The sequence below is a fragment of the Apium graveolens genome, chromosome 10 (genome assembly GCF_009905375.1).
Source record: "Apium graveolens cultivar Ventura chromosome 10, ASM990537v1, whole genome shotgun sequence".
In the NCBI taxonomy this organism is placed as follows: domain Eukaryota; kingdom Viridiplantae; phylum Streptophyta; class Magnoliopsida; order Apiales; family Apiaceae; genus Apium; species Apium graveolens.
Window position 1 is genome coordinate 228,459,514 of NC_133656.1, and position 24,668 is coordinate 228,484,181.

The following is a 24,668-nucleotide window of genomic DNA, read 5'->3' on the forward strand; positions in this document are numbered from 1 at the left end:
AGCTATATTTTACTTACAGAACATATATGGACTCCGAGGACTCCAATTAAAGGTGAACTCCATAGAACTTTACTCATATATATAATATGGATACAGAACTTTTGCTATATATATATGGATACAGAAAAATAATAAATATCTCGTTTATACGTTTTTAAATTCGACCAATTGATGTTGTCTGCATGTCACCAAGCAGGCCGACATACCGAAATTTTAACAACAAAAGTAGCATTCAAAGTATACACTCAAGTCAGAGGTTTGAGCATCTATCTCGTCCTTCAAGTTTTTAGCATGCTGAACTGCAAGTTGACACAAGTTGAGAACCAAGTCATGCATAGTTTTTGCTATAAATTGAACCAAAAATTTGTATGCTAAGCATCCTAAAACTTAACTGCAACTACTACATTGCAGCACTCTAAAGAGATGAATTTATCTGTATCGTTTGGTTTGGTTATGTTATATATGATGTGTTTTCAGGTATTGGAAACACAGCAGCTTCAAGTGGGATTCTACAGGACTACATGCATTAATGCAGAATATGTTGTTAGACAAGAGGTTGAAAGGGCCTTTTTCTTCAACAGGGGTATTGCTGCTGGTCTCATCAGACTGCATTTCCATGATTGTTTTGTCAGGGTCAGTATTAATCTATAAAATATCTTATTTCTGGGGAAAATTTATAAATTAATTTCATAACACAGATTATACAGTATATTGAAGTAAATGGGATGTTTAATCTATTAGATAAAATGAATATGCAAATGACACAAGTAATTAGCTAACTTGGATACTCAACTCAAAGGCTGGTGGATTACTCTCTTAATTTGAAAAGAAATTACACAGTGATATTTAAACTATCAAGCTAAGTGTCACAGCTAAAAACCAGGAGCATACTCCCGTTAGTGCCACACGACTCTCCTACCCAAACTCAACTACCAGAGACCTATTCTTATGCAACTACGTACAGGTGTAGCTGACTTATTCTAATGCAAAATACAATTAATAAAATAATATGTTTAGATTAATATATAATCCAACATATTCCCCCTTAATCTAAACGTGTTTGAGGTTTTTAACTCCAAGTAACTCGCGCATCTTTTCGAACTTGGCAATGGACATTGGCTTCGTTAAAACGTCGGCTCTCTGCTCGTTGGTACTGATGTATTTGATAATAATTGAGCCCTTCTCTACGCACTCTCTAATAAAGTGATAACGCACGTCTATGTGCTTACTACGACCATGGAAAACAGGGTTCTTAGCCAGGTCAATGGCTGACCTGTTATCTATATAAATTGTTACAGGTCCAACTGGTGCATCTGCAATGTTGCTGAGAACTCTCTGTAGCCAGATTCCCTGACAAGCTGCTGCAGTGGCAGCCATAAACTCAGCTTCGCATGAAGATAGAGCTACGCACCGCTGCTTCTGTGACACCCATGTAATCAGTGACTCATCCAAGTAAAACGCCATGCCCCCCGTGCTCTTCCTATCATCTAAATTTCCTGCTAAATCACTATCTGAGAATCCTGACAGTAGATAATTTCCACGACCCTTCACATATGTTAACCCATATTCTAGTGTGCCTTTGACGTTACGCAGAATTCGTTTTGCAGCACTCATATGTAACGTCGTGGGTCTCTCCATATACCTGCTTACCACACCAACTGCGTAGGCTATGTCCGGTCTGGTGTGAACCAAGTACCTCAGCCCTCCTACCATGCTCTTAAACTCTGTTGAGTCAACTGGACTGCCATGTTCATCCTTGTGCAGCTGAAACTTTGGGTCCATTGGGTACCTAACTGGACTACACTCAGTCATACCAGATTTTTCAAGAATTTTCTTTGCATAAGACATTTGCTTCAACTCAATAAAACCACTTCCCTGAGCTACTTCCAGGCCAAGATAGTATGACAATTTTCCGAGATCACTCATCTCGAATTCATTGTTCATCTGTTTCTTGAATTTTGTGATACTTGTTACGCTTGAACCGGTGATGAGCAAATCGTCGACATACACCCCGATTATAAGTGACTCATTTCCTTCACGCCTTGTATAAACAGCCTGCTCAAAAGGACACTTGACAAAGCCTAATTTTTCAAGACATTTATTCAATTTAGCATACCAAGCCCGTGGGGCTTGTCGTAAGCCATATAGCGCCTTGAACAATCTGTAAACCTTCCTTTCATGACCTTCTATCACATATCCCTCCGGTTGATTCACGTAGACTTCCTCTTGCAATTCTCCGTTTAAAAACGCTGTTTTCACGTCAAGATGGTGAATTTCCCATGCATTCCTTGCAGCAAGTGCTATCAACAAACGCACTGTCTCTAATCTAGTAACCGGAGCAAAGACCTCCTCATAGTCGATGCCACACTTCTGCACATAACCTTTTGCGACTAAGCGGGCCTTGTGTTTTACAATGTCTCCGTTGGTATCCCTTTTAAGTTTGAAGACCCATTTTAAGTCTATGGCCCTTTTTCCTGGTGGTAATTCTGTCAGCTTCCACGTTCCATTTTTCTCGATGGCATCAAGTTCAGCCTTCATAGCACCTCGCCAAACCTTTTCTTTTACCGCTTGACTATACTTCACTGGTTCATCCATTTCCAGCAGTAACAGTTCATCAGCAAGCTCCACTTCTTCCGTGCAGTTGTATATTTCATTGAGTCTCCTGAATTTTGTTGGCTCGCTGCTTTCACTGGACATTGTCTGTAGAGTTTGTGAGCCTGATTCAATCGAGACTGATCTGCTTGGCAAACCACTTTCTGTGCTCCCTATTTCATGACTTTCACTGAGATCTGCAACTTCATTCTGCGAAACTGGTGTACTCGGCAAACCACTTTCTGTGCTCCCTGTTTCATGATTTTCACTGAGATCTGCAACTTCATTCCCCCCATCTCCTGAACCTGTTTCGGCTTGATACCCAGTCACTGTAAACATGCTTCCTTGTTGCTGGCTTTCTTTTTCCTTTCCCTTCCACTGCCAACCTTTTGCCTCTTCGAAGATAACGTCCCTACTAACATGTATGGCCTTTGTGTTTGGATCGAACAATCTGTATGCTTTTGTCCCGGGTTCTCTTCCCAAATGAACAACCATTTTACTTCTGTCGTCTAATTTTTTTACGTGCACACTTGGCACTTTCATATGAGCAATGCACCCGAACACCTTCAAGTACTCGATCTGTGGTTTCTTCTTCGACCATGCTTCGTATGGAGTTAATTCTGTTAAAGCTCTCGTTGGCAACCTGTTTAGCAGAAACACAGCATGTCTGACTGCTTCACCCCACATCCATGAAGGCATATCTCGTTCTTTTAATAAGCTCCTGGCCATTGCCACCACGGTTCTATTGCGTCTCTCCACAACTCCGTTCTGCTGTGGGGAATAGGGAGCCGTGAAGTGCCTGGTTATTCCAACATTTTCACAGAACGCTGAGAATTCTTTAGAGCAAAATTCACCCCCTCTGTCCGTTCTCAGCACCTGTATCACCTCCTTTGACTCATTTTCGACCAATGCTTTGAATTTTTTGAACATACTCAAAGCCTCATCTTTTGTCTTTATCATAAACACCCACATGGCGCGGCTGAAGTCATCAACCAGTAGCAAGAAGTATCTATTCCCAGCTGGAGTTGATGGCAATATTGGGCCACAAATATCTCCGTAAATCAGTTCCAAACGCTTTGTAGCAATGAACCCAGTTTTAGATGGGAATGGGCGTCGGGCTTGTTTTGACAATAAACATCCATGACAGCTTTCCTTTGGGTAAACAATGTTTGGCAAGCCATGTACCATTCCACTTCTGGACATAAGACCCATTGCCTGAAAGTTTACATGGCCTAGGCGTAGATGCCAGAGCCATGATTTTTCTTCTGTTTTTGACAACAAGCAAGCATTTCTGTTTTCCTCGATAACCAGTTTATACAAACGATTATGAGACTTCTTTACTTTTATAAATAACTTTCCATTCTCATCATATATCCACAAATATTCACCGCTTAAAATTACTTTGTTACCACTCTCAGATAATTGGCCCAAACTAATTATGTTATTACAAAGTGTAGGGATAAAGTATACCTCTTGCAGGGCTCGTTCCTCTCCATTCTTGCAAGTGAAGTGCACTGTCCCTTTTCCTTTTATATCAACTGTGGATCCGTCCCCGAACCGCACCTTGCCAGTTATTCCTTCGTCCAAGTCTCGAAACTTCGATCGTTGCCCGGACATATGATTACTCGCCCCGTTATCTAAGTACCAAACATTTGATTCTCCAGTTTGGCTGCCAATATTCGACTCCATCTTTGGGTTCACTCCACTTTCATTCAACAGAACCGTACCCTTTTCTTCGCTTCCACACTCCAGTACAAGAAGTGCAGGCTCATCATCTGTTGTCTGGGTCAGGTTCACCTCAGAATTTTGTTCTCTATTTCTCTTTGGTTTTCTGCACTCTACTGCATAGTGTCCGAAGGCATGACAGTTGTAACACCTCAATTTGTTTCTGTCACGTGGTCCACGTCCATAATCTCTACCACGATTCTCATTACTGGTTCGAGCCACTCCTTTGTTTGCCTTTTTCAGCCATTCCTCTCGTGACAACAGCAACTGTCCTTCACTGGCTTCTCGCTTTGCCCACTCCTCTTCAGTAAGTAACAGTTGTTGCCCTCCATTGGTCTCTGTATGTCCCTTTAACCTCTCCTCGTGAGCCTTGAGTGAGCCCACGATTTCTTCCACAGACATAGTATCCAGATTTCCAAACTGTTCAATTGCTGAAACAATTTGCAGGAACTTTGTTGGCACTGCTCTCAGTAATTTCTTGACCACGTATGTTTCTTCAATTACTTCGCCTAGTGCTCGAATGTTCGTCACCACACCATTTAATCTCGCACAAAAGTCATCAAGTTGCTCTGTCTCCTTCATGGTCATTGACTCAAACTCAACTTTAAGAGTTTGAGCTTTTGCCTTCTTCACCTTATCAGCTCCTAAGCACATGGTTTTTATGGCATCCCAAGCTTCTCTCGCCGTTTTCTTCTCTGCAACAGATAACAATGTCTCCTCAGGAATTGCTTGATAAATTGCTGCCATTGCGATCTTGTCTATTCTCTCCTCTACTGCTGCATTTGGATCCTTCTGCTCGATTGCTCCCCACACGCCATGCGCTTGCATGAAAACTCTCATCTTTAGTGCCCATGTTGTGTAATTGGTTTTTGTGAGCATTGGGTAGGTTAGGCCAACTGTGTTTTCTTTTGTTTTGCTGGGTTCCATGGTTACTAATTTTGGCATATACTTGGGCATTCACCAGGGTTACTTACTGAAGCTCTGATACCAGATATTAGATAAAATGAATATGCAAATGACACAAGTAATTAGCTAACTTGGATACTCAACTCAAAGGCTGGTGGATTACTCTCTTAATTTGAAAAGAAATTACACAGTGATATTTAAACTATCAAGCTAAGTGTCACAGCTAAAAACCAGGAGCATACTCCCGTTAGTGCCACACGACTCTCCTACCCAAACTCAACTACCAGAGACCTATTCTTATGCAACTACGTACAGGTGTAGCTGACTTATTCTAATGCAAAATACAATTAATAAAATAATATGTTTAGATTAATATATAATCCAACATAATCTGCATTAAAACATGCATGCAGTTAAGTTGTTCAAATTTTCTTGTAGTGGTATGTTTAGGCAAGGATATGATGTAGTACTGACAAATGCTATGGTTGGCAGGGTTGTGATGGATCAATCCTTATAGATTCTACGCCAACTAATGTTGCAGAGAAGGATAGTCCTGCCAATGGCATCTCTCTTCGAGGCCTCGAAGTCATTGACAGGGCCAAGGCCAGACTTGAAGCTACATGCAAAGGCATAGTCTCTTGTGCTGATATCCTTGCATTTGCTGCAAGAGATGCTACTGAACTCGTAAGACAGGCACACCATGAATTTGCACAAACTTAAATTCTTTAAAGTTTTAACTTCTCAGCATTTTGTAGACTAGAGGAATGGGATGGCCTGTACCAGCAGGGAGACGAGATGGCAGAGTTTCTCTTGCTGCAGAGACAGTCGACTTACCTCCACCTACCTCTAACGTGGATCAAGCTACTCAATTATTTTTTGCAAAGGGACTATCGCAAAAAGACATGGTCATACTACTAGGTGATTGACCCTAGTTTTTAATAGGTTCAAAGATTTTACATGAGATTAAATATGACATCTGTAGATTCAATTCCGTATAAATTGAAATTCGTAGGCTCAACAGAATTAGTTAAAGTGCAACTGTTCACAAATGAGACAGTCTCTTTTGTCTTAGCAAATGAGACAGACTGTAACTGAATGAGACAGATACTATATATTCAGCAGAATGTAAGTTGCAGAAATATAAACATGCAATGCTGGAAATATGTTAATGCAAGAACACCAAATCTTTTCACTTGGTTCGGCCCCTATACCTAGTCTATGGCCTACATCCAAGTCCCCATGCCAACTAGCATAGAGAATGTATTATATCCACTTAAATAAAGTACTTACAAACTTTCCTTGATTACAATCTTGGCCCTGAATGAAAGAACCATTTCCCTAGCACACAGCTACCTAGCACACAGCTACCTAGCACACAGGTACTTGGCCTTGATCTTGTAATCAATATTCCCACAACCCGGGACAAGTGATACAATACACCTTTCTTTCAAATACAAAGATAATAATGTGAAAGATTACAACTCGACTATAAACTCTTAATTAACTGGATAATCAATGAATGTAATTAAGAGGATGTTTTTCTCAGAAAGATATAAGATGGAAAGTGCAGAGAGTTGTATGTTTCTGAAAAACATCAAATCGGTTTATATAGAAAACATGTAACGGATATAATGTATTTCAAACTCTTTTAAAGATAATAAAAGATAAGATTAGGTTTGAAATATTTGAATGTATAAAACAAGTAATCCGTTAGTATTGTTTCTTGAAAGAGATAAACCTGAGAGAGATAAGGAATTTGAAATATGTTAGGTTTATCTAAGATAGAGTTTGTTTTGAAAATATAAGTCAAAGGTTATCCAGTTAACTAAGTTAACATTAAACAAAACTCTAATACTTATCTAACTAACTAACAATCTGATTTGCTGTAGACTTCTTCAATGCATCATCAGAAATCACGGATTAACATTCTCCCCCTTTTATGATGATGCCAAGGGTAAAGAAGTGTTATGCTCCCCCTATCAAAAACACTTTAATCTCCTGTTGCAATATGTTAGATAGAAACAGTGTATATATGCAACAATCAGTTGACAATCATGAGAATATGCAAATGAAACATATGACTAATCAAATGAGACAGGTAAACGAATGGGACAGCAAATAAGATTAAAAACCAAGATTAAAAACCAAGCACTCAGCAGTACTTAAAGTTATAAAACCTTAAATATTTAATCCAGCACATAAACCAGTGCTATCCAACCAAAATCATCCAATCAACAGATAAATAAACCAAGAAGCAATCGTCTTAATCAAACAAACACAAACACATTAAAAAATTCTCCCCCTCAACATCATAAAAGGCGGGTAAAGAAACTAGTCAGAATCATCAACATCGACAGGAGCAGATTCTCGAGTCTTTCGCTTTCCCTTGTTGTGGTAAACTGGAGAAGCACCATACTCGGAGAACAGTTTGTCTAACTTGCCTTCATCTGGAGCTTTCCCATCCCTCTTGCGAAGCCATTCCAGAATATACGAACGATATTCAGCACGAGTCATCCCAAAAGCTTCAGGTGGAGGAACTGCAGGCAGGGGCAAAGGGGAAGTAATCTCGGCCAGAGTCATATCACCAAGCCAGTCCTTTTTCTGGTGCCATGGCATGCTACGGGTAGAGACCTGCTGAGATATGTACTTGGTTTCTGTACCAAGTTTATAGAAGAGCTTGACAAATTCTTCCTCCCACGCCTTGGCAGTGGTAACCATCCCCTCATGAAGCACACCAAATTCAAAATCTATAGCCCTACTCACCTTCTTATCATGGACATGTAAAATCTCCAACTTAGCATTTATTGATTCAAGAGAAGCAGTAACAGATTTATTAAACATCTCATAGGAGGCACGCATCATACTGACTTGTGAAGTCAGGGATGCCAAGGACTCGATAGAAGCAAACTGAGTTTTAAGAAACTACAAGAGATGGTTGTTTTCAGAAACTTTTGACAACAACGATTTCAATAAAACAGAGTCCTCTTGATCAGGATCAGACATATAGTGAGGAGACTCAGGAAACGAACCAAACGACTTATGACCCTCACCAAAAATAAGAACACCAGACTCAATAATCTCAATATTATTAGCAGACAGGACAGACAGATCAAACATAGTAGACACTGGCTCAGTGCTATCATCATCAGAAATAATAGAAAAATGTCTAAAGATCTTTGTCAACAAAGCAGGAAAGGACAAGTTCATAGACTCATGAGACGCACAATGACTCATGTATTTGATAATCAACGAAGCAATATCACAAGGAGTTTTAGTCATGAAAACCGAAATTAAAACAACATCTTGATAAGTGACACGGTCACGACCGCTCTTACGAGGCAAAAGATTTGTATGAAACAATTTAAAAAGCAATAAAGCAAGTGGAGTAAGATCATGTACCATGGGCTTAAGAGAGGTACCGATAAAGTTCTCACCAAGAATCACTTTCAGTTGTTCTTCATACTGTAATCCTGGAAACTCCATGAATGCTGCATGCGTGGTATACGGACAGACACCAGAGCACGAGATACCAAAAACTCGAGACAACAGATTAGCATTGAACACAATCGGAACACCTTGAACCTCAGAATAAACCATATCCTCCTTCATCATTGAGAAATTAGAATAAAATTCCCGAACCAAAGAAGGGTAAATAACATCTGGTGGGGATAAAAGCGGTTCACAACCGAGAGCGGAGAATAAATCAACAACACCCACTCGCTGAAGCAGAGCAAGATCACAAATTCGTTCTTTAAGAATGGGTTTTGACACGATTTTAGGCTGAGAAGATTTTTCCGGTGATATTGGAGTAGAGGTATCAGGATTAGTTCTTTGGCGTTTAAGAGAAGAAGATGATGGGTTAGGGGTTTTAGCGGGTTTAGATTTGGATCGAGTATGAGGGGTCGACATTGTTGAAGAAGAAGAGAAACGTTTGGAAAGAGGAAAAGAAAAAGAAGTTGAGATTAAATAAGACAAGAGAAGAATATGAAGAGTTAGAAGTGAGATAGAAGTAGAAAGGTGGAGTTTATCTCGAAAAACGAGGAGACACACAGAGATTGAGAAGAAACAGATGGAGTAGTCAAATCAAAGTTAAAGACTTGAAGGAAAAATGCATGCAACTCGGTTCAGTTCCAAAGTTCAAGAGTCCCATCAAATAATTACATATAAAATATATAATTAAGACTGAAACACGCAAACTAATTAAACCAAAAACGGTAATTAATTCACAAAAATTCATCAATAAATTCCATAGATAAATCAGCATTAAATTAATCAATTAATTAAACACTCGATTATACAATTTCAGTCATAAAGATGAATTATGCAAATAATTGACACAAATAAGCTAAATAGAATGCATGCAGGGATGTAAAAATGAATTAATGAGAAATAGTGCACATACCAAGTTCACGTCTCATAAGACAAAAACGGTCTTCACCTAAAGGTTTGGTGAAAATATCTGCTCTTTACTTATCAGTTGAGATATAAATTAACTCAATATTACCTTTTGAGACATTATCTCGCAGAAAATGGTGACGAACATCAATATGTTTAGTACGAGAATGCATAACAGGATTTTTAGAAATATTAATAGCAGAGGTATTATCACAATAAATTGGAATATTTGTATAAGAAATACCAAAATCCTGCAATGTTTGTTGCATCCACAAAATTTGAGCACAGCAACTACCAGCTGCAATGTATTCTCCTTCAGCAGTAGAAAGAGCTACAGATGTTTGCTTTTTACTGTGCCATGCAACCAAACAATCACCTAAATATTCACACGCACCACTTGTACCTTTTCTATCAACCTGTGACCCTGCATAGTCAGCATTTGAAAAACCAATTAAGTTAAAAGAAGTAGAACTAGGATAAAATATTCCAAGATCTCTAGTTCCCTTAAGATACTTAAAAATCCGTTTAACTGCATTCAGATGAGATTCTTTCGGTTGAGATTGAAAACGAGCACAAAGACAAACACTATACATAATATCAGGACGAGAAGCAGTTAAATATAATAACGAGCCGATCATACCTCAATATTTAGTAATGTCTACAGGTGTACCTTGTTCATCTTTAGTGAGCTTGACAGATGTACTCATCGGAGTAGCTTTAGCAGAAATATTTTCTAATGCAAATCTCTTAAGCAAATCATTCACATACTTACTTTGATGTATGAAAATACCTGCAGCAGATTGGTTAATTTGCAAGCCTAGAAAATATTGCAATTCACCCATTAAACTCATATCAAATTCTTTATGCATGCAGTTAGAAAACCACTTACACAAAGATTCATCAGTTGATCCAAACATAATATCATCTACATAAACCTGTACTAATAGAAAATGATGGCGTTTATGAAAAATAAAAAGAGTTGGATCGAGTGTACCACAAGTGAAGCCATTCTTTAGCAAAAACTGACTGAGACGCTCATACCAACATCGAGGGGACTGTCTCAATCCATAAACAGACTTTTTGAGCTTGTAGACATAGTGTGGATATTTTTCATGAATGAAACCTGGAGGCTGCTTCAAATAAACTTCTTCCTTAAGATGACCATTTAAAAATGCGCTTTTAACATCCATTTGGTAAAGCTTGAATCCTTTGTGAGCTGCAAATGCCATTAGAATCCGAATAGCTTCGAGACGTGCTACAGGGGCATATGTCTCGTCGAAATCAATTCCTTCCTGTTGGTTGTATCCCTGAGCCACCAAGCGAGCTTTATTCCGAATAATGTTACCATCTTCATCCTTCTTGTTCTTGAAAACCCAACGAGTACCGATGACTTTTGCATTAGAAGGAGGAGAGACAAGTTCCCAGACTTGACAACGTTCAAACTAGTTCAATTCTTCTTGCATGGCAACCGACCAACATTCATTTGCAACAGCTTCTTGAGCATTTTTCGGTTCAAATTCAGCAACAAAAGCACAGAATGCACATAAGTTATGAAGCCTGCTTCGCGTAGAAATCCCTTGATCTAAATCAGTAAGAAGATTATCTGGTGGATGATTCTTCACAGTCCTAGAAGATTTAGGAAGTTGAATATTACTCATCTCTTCCTCATTAGAATTGTCTGCCTGGAAATGAATCGGAGTTGTCTCATTCAAAAGAGACTGCCTCATTTCCGCTTGTGAAGATTTATTCGGAGGAGTAACAGAATCCACATTTGAAACACTATCGGGAGTCTTTGGAGAGCCAGAAGATTCATCTGAAGCTTGAGTAGATCTCAAAGAATTATTAGAAGACTGAGATGGACCTGGAGAGTCTTGACTGCTTGATTTGTCAAAATGAGACTGACTCTTTTCAGAATGAGACTGACTCATTTGGGAATGAGACGATAGATCCGCAACATCTTCTTCAATTTGAGATATCTTCAAGGCAGATTCATTAAATGTAATGTTGATAGATTCTTCAACTTTGAGCTTGATAGAATTATAAACTCTATAGGCCTTGCTTGTAGTAGAATATCCCAAGAAAATTCCTTCCGTAGACTTAGCATCAAATTTTCCTCTAGTGTTCTGTGTATCTAAGATAAAACATTTTGAACCAAATACTCGAAAATAACTGATGTTAGGCGTTTTATTCTTAAGCAATTCATAAGGAGTTTTAAGCAAAATAGGACGAATAAGCACTCTATTTAATACATAACAGGAAGTGTTTACCGCTTCTGCCCAGAATTTACGCGGCAGATTACTTTCATGAAGAAGAGTACGAGCAGTTTCCTGTAGAGTTCTGTTCTTGCGTTCAACAACTCCGTTTTGTTGAGGTGTACGTGGGGCAGAGAATTCATGAGTAATGCCTCTAGATTTGCAGAAAGTCACGAAATCTTTCTCGAATTCTCCTCCATGATCACTACGAATAGTCTTGAGCTTTAAGGAATACTTAGTCTCAAGGTTAGTAATAAGATCTTTGAATTCACTAAAAGCTTCATCTTTAGTACGCAAGAATAACACCCAAGTAAAACGAGAGTAATCATCTACTATAACAAAAGCATAATTCTTACCTCCCAAACTTACATATCTTTCTGGACCAAAAAGATCTAGATGTAACAACTGCAGAGGAACAGAAGTTGATACTTTATTCTTCGCAGTAAAGGAAGTTTTCACCTGTTTTCCAAGCTGGCAAGCTGAACATGGTTCTAACTTCTTGAATTTCAGCTTTGGTAAACCTCGAACTAACTCATGTGAAGATATCTTTCGAAGTAGATCCATGTGAACATGACCAAGATGCCTATGCCAAAGATTATGTTGTTCTTGAATGGTACAGATTTCTTCTTGTTGCTCATCAAAATCTAACACAAAGATGTTTCCCTTTCTTTTGGCTACTAAAGCAAACTCGTTAGCTTTATTACCGATCTAGCAAAAATCTTTATCAAACTTAACACTATGACCAGCATCAGTTAACTGACTTATGCTAATAAGATTATATTTAAGACCGTCAACTAAACGAACATTGTTAATAGCAAACTTGTCGTTACCTATGGTACCTTTACCTACAATACGTACGGTAGTGGAATCTCCAAGAGTAACTAAGCCTCCCTCTTTAGTGATTAATGAGAGAAACTTTGATTTATCTCCAGTCATGTGACGAGAGCAACCGCTATCAATAATCCACTTGTTTCGAGGAACATGGACTTTAAAACAGACCTGCAAAAGATCCTTTATCTCTTAGGTACCCATGTGACTTTGGGTCCTTGAATGTTAGTATCATAAATCTTATACAAATGCCTGTCAGATTTCTTAATCCACATTTGAACAATATTAACATATTTATGTACAGATTTAGATCTAGTTGCTGAGTTAGTATCGTGGCCCTTAATACCACATAACCGAGATGCAGAATTGGTGTGACCAGATTTGCCACAGTCTTGACATTTTTCATAAGGCATCTTGTATTTCATAGGAGTTCTTTTGTAGCCACTTTGAAAAACCTTCTTTTTGTTGGCTGATCCATACCCCAAACCTTCTTTGTCAAGAGAAGATTTCTGTTGGGCAAGTAAAGCATTCAAGGTTCCTTCTCCATGAAAACATTTGGCTAGATCAGTTTCCAGCTGGGCAACCTTTTGCTTGAGTTCAGGAACTATAGAATCAGAAGATGCATTTGCTTCAGCAGAAAAAGTTTCCTTCTTTAATGCATCAAGACATGCATCTTTCATCTCGATCTCATTTTTGAGGTAGTTGACTTCTTCTTTCAGCTTAGAGACCTTCTCAGATAGTAGCTTATTTTCTTCTACTAAGGATTCATCTTTGATGGAATCATCAACCTCATTAAGAACCTCACTCAATGCTTGTTTAAGATAAGCATTCTTTTCTTTTAATTTTTTATTTTGAGCCTGCAAGGTTAGTACATCCTGAGATATATATGAATTTCTATTAACTTGAACAGTATGTACCTCATCATTGTCACTAGAGTCAGATTCAAGTCCAGCAAAGCATAGTTGAGCTAATTCATCGTCTGAGTCAATTTCCACTTCAGAATCATCATCACTCCATGTGAGTAAAGCTTTCTTTTTGGCTTTGAGCTTGTAGCAGTCCTTCTTGAAGTGACCTTTCTTTCCCCACTCAAAGCATGCATCCTTGTTTTGATTATTTTTGCCTTCCTTGTTTGAACTAGGTCTGAATTCTTTCTTTGGAAATGAAGACTTCATGGGTCGTTTAGATGTATTCTTTTTGGCCAGAAATTTGTGGAACTTCTTAGTGAGAAGTGCAATCTCCTCATCAGAATCTTCAGAAGAATCACCTGCATCTGCATTAAGAGCCAGAGTTTTCTTGCGAGGAGCTTCATCTTCTTCATCATATCTGCGTAGTTGGTTCTCGAATTCTTCCAATTCACTGAACAGTGTTAGAGTATTCATAGTCGAAAGTAGTGTCGAATCCTGCAGAATTGTCACCTTTGGAGCAAATTTCTTTGGCATTGCTCTGAGGATTTTCCTATTAATCTCAGATTGAGGAATGATCCTTTCCAGAAGTGAGATGGAGTTCATTAATGTCAGAAACCTCCCTTGAGCATCTCGAACGCTTTCATCTCTTTCCAACCTGAAACCTTCATAGTCACTCATTAGCATACTTAATTTTACTTCACGTACCTTAGACGTGCCTTCGTGGCTGACTTTGATCGTATCCCAAATCTGCTTGGCAGTAGTACATGCTGAAACTTTTCTTAATTCTGTAGCTACCATGCCATTGAGAAGTGAGTTCATCGCTTTAGCATTGGAGTTCATTGCATTCACTTCTTCAGGAGAAAGATCCTTGAGAGATTTTGGCTTCCCTTCTTTCATGGGAATTGTAAAACCATTTTCTACAGCATCCCATTCGAATGCATCATGCTGGAGAAAGATCTTCATACGAAACTTCCAATCATTGTAGTTTTTAGCACCATGAAGCAGTGGTGGATAATTGTTTGAATACCTATCTGGTTGAGCCATGGATCGCTAGCAAAATAAACACTAAAAAGAGAATTAAATGCACCTGCTCTGATACCAAATGAAATTCGTAGGCTCAACAGAATTAGTTAAAGTGCAACTGTTCACAAATGAGACAGTCTCTTTTGTCTTAGCAAATGAGACAGGCTGTAACTGAATGAGACAGATACTATATATTCAGCAGAATGTAAGTTGCAGAAATATAAACATGCAATGCTGGAAATATGTTAATGCAAGAACACCAAATCTTTTCACTTGGTTCGGCCCCTATACCTAGTCTATGGCCTACATCCAAGTCCCCATGTCAACTAGCATAGAGAATGTATTATATCCACTTAAATAAAGTACTTACAAACTTTCCTTGATTACAATCTTGGCCCTGAATGAAAGAACCTTTTCCCTAGCACACAGCTACCTAGCACACAACTACTTGGCCTTGATCTTGTAATCAATATTCCCACAACCCGGGACAAGTGATACAATACACCTTTCTTTCAAATACAAAGATAATAATGTGAAAGATTACAACTCGACTATAAACTCTTAATTAACTGGATAATCAATGAATGTAATTAAGAGGATGTTTTTCTCAGAAAGATATAAGATGGAAAGTGCAGAGAGTTGTATGTTTCTGAAAAATATCAAGTCGGTTTATATAGAAAACATGTAACGGATATAATGTATTTCAAACTCTTTTAAAGATAATAAAAGATAAGATTAGGTTTGAAATATTTGAATGTATAAAACAAGTAATCCGTTAGTATTGTTTCTTGAAAGAGATAAACCTGAGAGAGATAAGGAATTTGAAATATGTTAGGTTTATCTAAGATAGAGTTTGTTTTGAAAAGATAAGTCAAAGGTTATCCAGTTAACTAAGTTAACATTAAACAAAACTCTAATACTTATCTAACTAACTAACAATCTGATTTGCTGTAGACTTCTTCAATGCATCATCAGAAATCACGGATTAACATAAATCTCTGAGATGGGAATGATGTTGTCAAGAAAAGACTTCCACAATTTTTTTGAAGGTCTAAGATTATTTCTTGTTTTTATGACACAGCTTATTTGCCACTAATACGTGCAAAATAAACATTTGTACTCCACAGGATCACATACAGTTGGTCGCTCACATTGCACATCATTCAGCGACAGACTGTACAATTTTAACCAAACAACAAGTCAAGATCCCAGCTTAGATCCTTGGTTTGCAAGATTTCTGAAGGCACTCTGTCCTCAGATAGACAGGGAAACATTGATCCGAATTTGGTGGTTCCAATGAACGGAAGCCCAAATCTTCTAGAGAACAGCTACTATGCAGATATACTAGCGCATCGTGTGTTGTTCACCTCGGATGAAACTCTCAATAGCAACTCAGAAACTCTGACACTAGTGAATGAGTATGCATCAAACAATACAGAGTGGCTAGTCGATTTTGCAGAAGCAATGCTAAAAATGAGTATGATAGGGGTGCTTACAGGTACTGCAGGAGAGATAAGATCCAATTGTAGGGTCATCAATCCATAGAGCAAAAAGCCCTAAATATTAATTAATTAATAAGTAACAAAGCAGTAAGCTTGTTGCAATTTTAACCAAACTGTACTACTATTATCAATAATGAATGACTCAAACTTTTACAAGCCAAATTGTTGACAAGGTCATGGCAGGGCTTACTATGTTTTGTTAAGCAAAACTCTGAATGTTCCTAAAACTCAAATAAAATATTTCTTCAGAAGTAATTTTCTGAGCGAAGACTAAATGTGCATCTGATACGAACATTGAAAGCTTTAAGAACTAGCAGCAATGACTGAATAAGCCAAGGTCCAAGCGCCACAATACCATCAAGGCAACATGCATATCGTCAAATACATATCTAACAACTTTTTTCAATCAAGATTTTACCTTCTCCTATCTTTACTGAAATTCTTACTTTCACGCGAAAGGTGTCTTTATGAACAAGCTCAGCAGGATTGTTGGTTTTCCAGGCACTCTGAGGAGAAGACCTGAACCGGTTTTGTAGAATTATTGTATAGATCATTATATTAAAATTTTGTATAATTTGAAATATTTTTCAATCAGTTGGAGTTAAAGTGCAATTTGTAACCTCACACTCGTCCAGCATGATTAAGATGCTGCATTTTCATCTTTGTTAGAATTTTCTGAATTTTGAACCATTATGTGGTATATTGATTAACAAGTGTTAGAAAATTAGGATTTTAGAGCTTAATTTAATTATGTTCTTGATGTTAATCCTAAAATCTAATGATTGGAAATTGTTCAATGATATTTGAACTTAAATTTTCATGTATGGTTTTAAGAATTTTCTTAATGAAATCCATATGAAATGAGAGTTGAAAGTAGCTTGAAAAAGCTTGGAAAAATTTGAGAATGTTTGTCCCACATTGAAATAAATAAAGGAGGGTGTGTGCTTTATATGGTATTACCCACATGAGTAGTATACAACTACTAAGGTGTGTGATGGTCCATTATGTTGTTGTGTGCTTCACGTGCGCCCCGCCCCGCCCCGCCCCGCCCCGGACCGGACCGGACCGGACCGGACCGGAGGGCGATTTGGGCGAATGTCTCGGCGTCTCGCGTACGCGAGGTGACCTGGGCGAGGATTTTATTTATTTGAGAATTATTTTAATTCGAATTTATTTATCGGTGACTGGATTATTGGGCAGGGTACTGATTAGGCTAAGTCACTTTGTTAGTGGGCTTAGTCTAAGTATATTGAACCTGCAAATAATTTGATCTGTAACAAGTTCTGATATCAGAATCAGAACTTAAGAACTGATGAATAAAATCAGAAATTAACAAGTTCTGATATCAGAATCAGAACTTAAGTACTGATGAATCAAATCAGAACTTAACTTAAGTTCTGATAATAATGTGGGTGTTAATGTGAAAAGCTGTTACAAATAATTTAAATTCAAAAGCTGATCAGTTTTGTTTTTTTTTCATTAATGAATTCAAAATCTAATCAGTTTTGATTTTTTCATTAATGAAGCAGTTTCATTCAGACATTAAGTGTGTGGACAGTTTCATTTTTCCTCTCCTATAAATAGAGGCTAAACTGAATGAATAAAATGAGAACACACTACATTCTCTTCTCTTCTCTTCAACCTCTCTGCATTTCTCTCCCACAAGTCCTGAAGTGCTGATATTTTCCGGCAACTGAGGTGCTGGTCGAAGTGGAGCTTTTGTTGCTGCTGTTAACATAAACTCCGAGCTGTTTTATCCTGGTGGAGATATTGTGCGCATCCCAAACGCAGCAGGTAGGGGCAATATTCTCTTCAAGAGCAGCCAGGACTTCGAGCAAGGCCTGGTGACTCAGCTGTGATCATTTTTCTTGGCATTTTGTATCTGTGAACCTGTATTTCATTCACTGTTAAAAGCTATGGTTTCGGGTACATCTTTCTTTCTCTCTACGTTATTTCAGTTACTGATTTTGTTTACCTGCATGTTTTGTTTTGTTAACTGTGGTCTTGGCCTAAACTTGTTAAATTCTTTATACACTTGCTTCTATGTTGCTATATTTGTTAGTGAGATTTACAACATTCTTGAAGAGAATATTAGTTATATAGAATTTAGCATAATGGTTAACGAAAGTGAGGTTATCGTTGGTGGTGGTAGCAGTTCGGGTGCAACTGCTGGGGCCATTGATTGGACCACCTATAGTTTCCCACAAGCTGTTGAACTAACCGGTTTACCGGAGAAATTCAACGGTGGCATTGGCTTTTCTCGCTGGCAGAAAAGGATGAAGTTGTGGTTGACTATAAAGGGTCTGTGGCCGGTTGTGGAATATGAGAAACCAGTAGTGGATCAAGAGAAGGCTGACACAGTTAAGGCTTTTGCGAAGTGGGCTGAGAAGGATGGAGTGGCTAGAGCGGCCATTCTGGCGGCACTAACAAACACTTTGTTTGATGTCTATTCTTCTGATGCCTACTCCGCAAAACTCTTATGGGAGAAGCTGGACCAGACACATAATACTGACTCACAAGGTCTAGAAAAGTATTCTGTGGCAAGGTTCCTCGAGTTCAAGCTGGTGGACAATAAGTCCATGACTGAGCAGGTGCATGAGTTCGAGATGATAGTGCATGCTTTGAAGGAGTCTGGAATGAATCTCCCGGAGAAGTTCAAGGTGATGAGTGTGATTGAAAAACTCCCGAAGTCTTGGGAAGAGTTCTCTCTCTCCCTGAAAAGACAAAAAGGAGAGATCACCTGGACCAACCTTATGCTGGACATCTCGGTACAAGAACAACACAAGTCCAAACAGGGACATGTGATGCCAACTGAACACGGTACCTCGAAGGTAAACATAGCAATTGTAGGACAAAAGAGGAAGGCTTTTGCTAAGAAAGCTAATAGTAATAAACCTAAGAGTGACAAGGACAAGGCCAAGAAACCCAAGGCAAACAAACCATGCTGGTCTTGTGGGCAGGTTGGGCACTGGAGTAAGGACTGCCCTACGAAGAAAGCGAAGAAAACCGTGGTAGCGCAAGCAAATGTTGTGCTTGGAACCGCAAGTGGGCCTGTAGTGAACATGGTCGTTGGTGAGGCTACGGCTTCTGAAACCGACGTTGACCGGTATGTATCCTACAACCCTGTGATATTTTCTACCTATCTGTCAAATGAATGGTTGATAGATACTGGAGCTAATGTACATATTTGTGCTGATATTAGTTTATTTGTATCTTATCAACAGAGTCATAGCCTGACTGTGAAGATGGGGAATGCTAGTGTTGCTCAAGTACATGGAGTTGGAAACGTGGATCTGAAGTTCCCTTCAGGACGTATTCTATCTCTGACGAGAGTGCATCATGTTCCCAACATGCATAGAAATATAATAAGTGGAAGCTGTTTAGTTTCTAGTGGTTTTGAAATTTCGTTCAAGTGTAATAAAGTAGTTCTTATTCACACTGGTACATTCTTTGGCAAGGGTTACTTGTCAAATGGTTTATTTGTTATTAATGCGGATCCCGTTTTGGGAAATTTGAATAATAATGTTATTCCTACTGTTAACTGTATTGAGTCCTCAAATATATGGCATGCTAGACTAGGTCATTTAAACTTTGGTGCTCTTAAGAACATGATGAACTTAGAGTTGATTCCAAAATATACCATAGAAAAGAATTCTAAATGTCAAGTATGTGTGTCTGCTAAACAGATAAGGAAACCTTTTCATAACGTTGTTAGGGATTCAGACTTGTTAGATTTAGTACACACTGATATTTGTGAATTTGGTGGTGTGTTGACCAAGGACCAGTTTAGATACTTCATTACTTTTATAGATGATAGTAGTAGATACTGTTATGTTTATTTACTAAGACATAAGGATGAAGCACTTAGTAAATTCATTATATATAAAATTGAAGTAGAAAAACAAACTAGTAAGTTACTTAAAAGGTTGAGATCTGATAGAGGTGGTGAGTATACGAGTAATGCTTTTAATGAATTTTGTGCAAACAATGGTATAATTCATGAAGTTACTCCACCATACACACCTGAGTCTAATGGGGTTGCTGAGCGAAAGAACAGAACATTTAAAGATATGATTAATAGTATGCTTATTAACTCTGGGTTGCCTAAATATATGTGGGGAGAGGCTCTAAATACGGCTTGCCATATTTTGAATAAAGTCCCTCTGAAACACATGGATAAAACACCCTTGGAGTTATGGAAAGGCAGGATGACTAGTCTTAAGTATCTTCGTGTGTGGGGGTGCCTTGCTAAGGTGCTTGTTCCTGAACACAAGAGAAAGAAACTAGGTCCAAAGACTGTTGACTGTATCTTTCTGGGCTATCTTGAAACCACTACAGCTATGAGATTTTTAGTGTTAAAATCTGACATAGATGGTATAGTGGCAAACACGATAGTTGAATTTCGAGATGCGACATTCTTTGAGGATGTCTACCCTATGAAGACTGGAATACCTGAAACGACTTCTGAGGAAGATCCTACTCATACATCAAGTTCTATTCCTGATCATGTGGAAAAGATGACAAATGTGGGGGCGGAACCTAGTAGTAGCTCTATTCCTAAGGAACTAGAGGAACCAAGGAGAAGTAAGCGTGCAAAGGTAGTCAAGGATTTTGGAGTGATTTCATCACTTACAATATCGAGGACGAACCTTTAACTTTCCGGCAAGCTATGGATTCTTCTGAGTCAAGGCACTGGAAGGGCGCTGTTAAGAGTGAAATTGACTCTATTGTTTCTAATGGAACATGGGAGTTGGTTGATCTCCCTCCTGGGTGTTCTACTATTGGGTGCAAATGGGTCTTTAAAAGAAAGTTAAACCCTGACGGCTCAATAGATAAGTACAAAGCTAGACTGGTAGCTAAGGGTTTTAAGCAAAAGGAAGGAATTGATTATTTTGATACATACTCTCCGGTTGCAAGAATGGTAACAATCCGAATGCTTATAGCATTGGCTTCAGTCCATGGTCTTATCATCCATCAGATGGATGTAAAGACGGCTTTTCTTCATGGTGAACTTGAAGAAGAGATTTATTTGGATCAGCCTGATGGATTTGTTGCATCAGGCAATGAAAGGAAAGTATGTAAGTTGATCAAGTCCATCTATGGCTTGAAACAAGCTCCCAGAGATTGGCATAAAAAGTTTGATGAAACTATATTGCCTTTCAGTTATAAGATTAATGAAAGTGATAAGTGTGTCTACACTAAAGTTAAAGGTAATGAGTGTGTTATTTTGTGCCTATATGTGGATGACATTTTATTGTTTGGAACTAATATTGAGATTATTAACGAGACTAAAGAATTCTTGAAAAGACATTTTGAAATGAAGGATATGGGTGAGGCAAGTGTGATTCTTGGAATCAAACTGGTTCAGTCCACTGAAGGAATAACCTTGACTCAATCTCATTATATAGAGAAATCTATACTTGAGAAATATGGTTATTCACAGTGTAGAATCGCTAGTACACCTTATGATTCGAAAGTTTCCCTTGTCAAGAACACTTCAGGAGTGCCTGTGTCTCAGTTAAGGTATTCTCAGATTATTGGGAGCTTGCAGTATCTTGCTAACTGTACTAGACCAGATATTTCATATTCTGTGTCTAAATTGGCTAGATATACAAGCTGTCCAAACAGAACTCATTGGGATGCTCTTGATAGAGTACTTAGATATCTAAAAGGCACAATGTACCTTAGTTTACACTACAGGAGATTTCCTGGTGTGCTTGAAGGGTACAGTGATGCAAGTTGGATAGCTAAGAAGTCTGGTTCCAATGGAGTGACTGGATACGTGTTCACCTTGGCTGGTGGAGCAATATCCTGGAAGTCAAGCAGACAGACTATAGTTACTCGGTCTACTTTTGAGGCTGAGTTGCGTGCACTTGATGCCACAGGGACGGAGGCTGAATGGTTACACGGACTTATGTCTGCAATACCTGTAGTAAGCAGACCGCTTCCTGCTATTGCTATTCACTGTGATAGTCGAACAACTATCGACTAGATTAGCAGTAAAAAGCATAATGCTAAAACTAAGAGACACATCCAAGTTAGACTCAAGTCTATAAGGGGTTTAGTGACTGATAGGATCATAGCTATAGAGTTCATAGGAACTCAGAATAATATAGCTGATCCTCTTACTAAAGGACTGGAACCTGCAGTGGTCCTTAAGTCAAGGTTGGGGATGGGACTGTCAACCCATCATAATTCATCAACAGTGGGAACCCAATACACATGAGAGGAGATCCCTCGAAGTGTATTCAATGGGTAATAACAAGCTGTAAGGATGAGTTGGTAGTACCTTTGCTACATAGATGATACTATAGTATCTGAGTCTATCCCCTGTAAACCTAGAAGGTACTGACACTGCCAGAAAAGCAATAGTGTTAAAACTCTGAATGGGATCAAGTCATTTGACGAGATAGAGGCAGTATATCTCTGGAGATGCCCAGCTAAGCGAATGTAATTGTGTGGTCGCAATTAGAGGATAGGGTTAATCCTTGAAGCATTCGACGAACAGGATCGAGACATGACCATTAATGTCTCAAAGCCGTAGATTGGCACCATAACCTTTGACTTGTCGTCGTCTATGGAATATGGTTATACTAAACGGATTAAGATTCAAGGTGAAACATTCCATCTGAGTCCGATAGCCATTGAAGTAGAGGAATTAGGAGGGTTCAAACCCGGAAGGGTACCGACTCTGAAAAAACAAGTCATGATGGGAAATTGATCACATTTCTGTATGGATTTGTGGGGGATTGTTAGAAAATTAGGATTTTAGAGCTTAATTTAATTATGTTCTTGATGTTAATCCTAAAATCTAATGATTGGAAATTGTTCAATGATATTTGAACTTAAATTTTCATGTATGGTTTTAAGAATTTTCTTAATGAAATCCATATGAAATGAGAGTTGAAAGTAGCTTGGAAAAGCTTGGAAAAATTTGAGAATGTTTGTCCCACATTGAAATAAATAAAGGAGGGTGTGTGCTTTATATGGTATTACCTACATGAGTAGTATACAACTACTAAGGTGTGTGATGGTCCATTGTATTGTTGTGTGCTTCACGCGCACACACACACGCGCGCCCCGCCCCGCCACACACCGGACCGGACCGGACCGGACCGGACCGGACCGGACCGGACCGGACCGGACCGGACCGGGGCGATTTGGGCGAATGTCTCGGCGTCTCGCGTACGCGAGGCGACCTGGGCGAGGATTTTATTTATTTGAGAATTATTTTAATTCGAATTTATTTATCGGTGACTGGATTATTGGGCAGGGTACTGATTAGGCTAAGTCACTTTGTTAGTGGGTTTAGTCTAAGTATATTGAACCTGCAAATAATCTGATCTGTAACAAGTTCTAATATTAAGAACTGATGAATAAAATCAGAACTTAACAAGTTCTGATATCAGAATCAGAACTTAAGTACTGATAAAATCTGATCAGTTTTGATTTTTTCATTAATGAAGCAGTTTCATTCAGACATTAAGTGTGTGGACAGTTTCATTTTTCCTCTCCTATAAATAGAGGCTAAACTGAATGAATAAAATGAGAACACACTACATTCTCTTCTCTTCTCTTCAACCTCTCTGCATTTCTCTCCCACAAGTCCTGAAGTGCTGATATTTTCCGGCAACTGAGGTGCTGGTCGAAGTGGAGCTTTTGTTGCTGCTGTTAACATAAACTCCGAGCTGTTTTATCCTGGTGGAGATATTGTGCGCATCCCAAACGCAGCAGGTAGGGGCAATATTCTCTTCAAGAGCAGCCAGGACTTCGAGCAAGGCCTGGTGACTCAGCTGTGATCATTTTTCTTGGCATTTTGTATCTGTGAACCTGTATTTCATTCACTGTTAAAAGCTATGGTTTCGGGTATATCTTTCTTTCTCTCTACGTTATTTCAGTTACTGATTTTGTTTACCTGCATGTTTTGTTTTGTTAACTGTGGTCTTGGCCTAAACTTGTTAAATTCTTTATACACTTGCTTCTATGTTGCTATATTTGTTAGTGAGATTTACAACAACAAGTTCCTACTCAATCAACAAGTCATGCTCTGAAGTCTGATTGTATGCCATTTCTCCCAATGTTACTCCGGTGAAGATTAATTAACAAAAGTAAAAAAACTTGTATGTGCAATTACACATGCCTAGCAAAGGAGAGTCGTGCATGATTATTGTAACAACAAACTAGCATTCAAACTGGGTACACTTGATGTCAGAAGTTTGAGCATCATATTTTTTCTTTTTCCAGTTTGCATGGTGGTCTGGACTCTGGAGTGATAGACTGATAGGGAATGGGTATTTCAGGTTATAATATCGAAATAGATAATCGGTTATATAAAAATCTGAGTAAATAATCTGAAAACTAATGGACATCCAGATTTTCGTAAATGTTTGTTACAATCTGTTACCATTATTATTATTTTACATATCAGAGTATAATATATTTGAAAGCATTATAGCATGCTGAACTACAAGTTGACACAAGTGGAGAATTAAGTCATATATATAGCGCTCTTGGTTGATTCAAATTTCTACAACAACAAA

At 38.5% G+C, this 24,668-nt stretch overlaps 1 pseudogene; it reads left to right on the forward strand.

Moving 5' to 3' along the window:
- Positions 1 to 291: 291 nt before the first annotated feature.
- On the forward strand, positions 292 to 16,176 carry LOC141693133 (peroxidase 5-like; annotated as a pseudogene).
- Positions 16,177 to 24,668: the final 8,492 nt, after the last annotated feature.